The sequence below is a fragment of the Limulus polyphemus genome, unplaced genomic scaffold, assembly GCF_000517525.1.
Source record: "Limulus polyphemus unplaced genomic scaffold, Limulus_polyphemus-2.1.2 Scaffold371, whole genome shotgun sequence".
NCBI classification, from domain to species: domain Eukaryota; kingdom Metazoa; phylum Arthropoda; class Merostomata; order Xiphosura; family Limulidae; genus Limulus; species Limulus polyphemus.
In genome coordinates this window covers 179,323-182,511 of record NW_013665981.1, presented here as the reverse complement: position 1 = coordinate 182,511, position 3,189 = coordinate 179,323, and positions in this window count along the sequence as shown.

Below are 3,189 nucleotides of genomic sequence, written 5' to 3'. Positions count from 1 at the left end.
GTAGTCTCTCTCTTCTTGTTTATTTCTTTCTCCTCCAACCACTGCTGTAGTCTCTCTCTTCTTGTTATTTCTTTCTACTCCAACCACTGCTGTAGTCTCTCTCTTCTTGTTTCTTTTCTTTTTCCTCCAACAACTGCTGTAATCTCTCTTGTTTATTTTGCTGTTCGAGCTGCCACTGTTGCAGGTTTTTTTGTCACTGCTATAATCTCTCTTCTTGTTTCTTTTCTTTTTGCTCCAACAACTGTTGTAATATCTCTTCTTGCTTCTTTTCTTTTTCCTCCAACAACCGCTGTAATCTCTTTTCTTGTTTATCTTGCTGTTCGAGCTGCCACTGTTTCAGGTTTTCTTGCAAGTGCTGTTGTCTCTCTTCTTGCTTCTTTTCTCGTTCTTCTTGTTTCTTTTGCTGTTCTTGTACTGCTGCCATCAAATCTGCTAAGCTGTAGTTTGATTTGCCACATCTCGTTTCCATCTTCTTTTTCTTTTTTATTTTCCGTCCCACTCTCTGACACCAATTTGTTACGTCTGTGTTCGTTTGTTAATTTTCCGTAGAAATTCTTTCTAAGAAACTTCAGCGATACAAGTCCTTTCTTAAATAAAACCAGTTTATTCTTTCTCAATTCAACTTTGCAATACACTTAATTTCCACAGTCACTTTAACTTAAACACATGCTATAATTCACAACGATTCACGCCCTTTACTTACGGTCACTACCGCTCAATTGACTCGATTAACTGTGTGTATTATCTTCAATCTCTCTATCTGCTACTCCAGTTCCGATTAATTCTCTCGCTTTATTTGCCGCGCTTATATACAATACGAGCTCTCATCTAGCAAACGCTTGGACGTTCGACAGGTTCCACGATCTTTCTAGAACTCCAGCGCATGCTCTCAGCGTCGCGCGACTTCCACTGTCGTAACAAAATACTATGATAATCGTCCACTGTTAAAAACTTACTGAAATATAGTCACGGAAATCCACATAGACAGCAAACTCAAGTAAGGATGAGCAAAATCGGGAACCTTTTTAGTGGCAGTTTCCAATTAAAGCGCTAGAAAATGCACGGGTTGTAGTTTCCAACTAACGCGCACACTAGGAAAACACCGGATTTTTTGATGGCGGAAAGTGGAGGGCTTAGAAAATTTCGCAGCAAGACAAAATTAAGGAAGTCGAATTTAAGTTTAAAATAAAATTACTCCCTTAGTTTTTTACAGAATTCCTGTTCGATCCCACACTACAGCAGATATCAATTACAATAATTTTTATAATGGAATCATAATAGGGAGTAGATCTCCAGCCTTGTTTGCTTACTTTTTTTGTGATCCCAATTTTTAGATTATAAATACTCAATTTTCAATTATCTTGTATGTTGGCTTTTTCAATGCACAGCAATGGGCAAATATATGTTTAGAGTATTTGTTTTTTGTTTTGTTTTTGAATTTCGCGCAAAGCTACACGAGGGCTATCTGCGCTAGTCATCACCACCCACCGCCAACTCTTGGGCTACTCTTTTACCAACGAATAGTGGGATTGACCGTCACATTATAACGCCCCCACGGCTGAAAGGGCGAGCATGTTTGGTGTAACAGGGATTCGAACCTGCGACCCTCAGATTGCGAGTCGAGTGCCTTAACCACCTGGCCATGCCGGACCTATGTTTAGAGTAAGACACAGCCCCCACTAAGCGCGCACAAAATTTTACAAGTAGAAAAGCAGCAGAACAACATCGCATCTATTATGTATATATTACCAGGTAAATCAACTTTAAATGAAAAATAATCAACTTTTAAATAGGTCATGGACATCCACAGCCCTTCATATAGTATATCTGTTTAGCTTTTGATGCAAAATACCCAGCCGATTTTGCTGTAGGTTTATGAAACAATAATATTAATAATACTATGAAAACATGGTCAAAATTTTAATTTTGTTTACAATCGTTAAATCACTGATTTTGTTTATTATCAATGTTTGGGTGGTCTTAACCATTGAAAAAGAAGGTTTTGGGTGTTGTTTCAAGAATAAGTCTGCTTAAGGGTTTTTGCCCGAATGTTCTATTAGTTTTGAGCAAATTCCTGTGCGATCCCTATTATGAACCATTATCGTGGTTCATGACATAATTATTATTTCTTTGACATGAACTAATAGGACTAGTTAAACCTCTTTAAAAATCATTGTTGATAGATAAGCTTTAAGAAATTCCGTAATTGTGAATTTAAAATATAATATTAACGAAAAACAGCTTTAATGTTTTGAACTAACTCAGCGAATAATTACACATTTTAGCTTAAGTTAGAATTATTTTAACAGCCTCAGCTGAAACTGTGGTTGAAGTAACATCAGTAAACATAGCATTTACAAAGAAGTCTTTGCGTTTATTGATTTGCGCTTATAAACCTGTCACAGTGCCACTTGGTGTCGGAATCGTCCTTACGGCATACCGTTTCTATCTGAAGTTGATTGTTATGGAAAAGTTAAATCATGCGTGTTACATAAATTAAACAATCACAGCAAATACACCAGACTATCAGTCAGTATATAATAATTATCTGATCTTGAACAGTATTAGAAATGCAACATTATTCACAACAACTCAGTTATATGTAGCCTTACACTACACTTTTCTAAGTGATTGATCTGTCGCCACAATGACTCATCTCATATTTATTAGGTATCTACAAATCCCTGTTTTAGCAACGCTGCCACAATAGGTATTCCTGATTACCCCCGGAATATTTAATGGCATTGTCCGTTACCATGGTTACAGCTAAGCTATATGTTTCCGCACGTTTCGGCTGATCTAGGACAATTCCTCAAAGCGTCACTCCCCTCCCCCCGAAAAACTCGCTTTGTCTAGTTCTTAGTGAATACATAGTACTTTACTGACAAGAAAGCATAAGATACTAAAGTGCAATCATGAAACGAAGAGGAAAATACACGAACATTTATTTTTAGGTGTATGTACACGAAATGTAACTTTGTAATTTAAGTTACATTCTTTGCAATTTGAGCTCAATTGTATGTTCATTTCATATAGGTGTGTTACTCTTTGTTGATAACAAAAGAACAAGATGACAAACCAAGTCCTGCAGTTATATACATATTTATTTACACATTTTCTTTTCCACAGGAGGCCACCCAATCCTAATACAGAAGTTCATCATTTTTATCTTTATCTAATAAGGGAAAA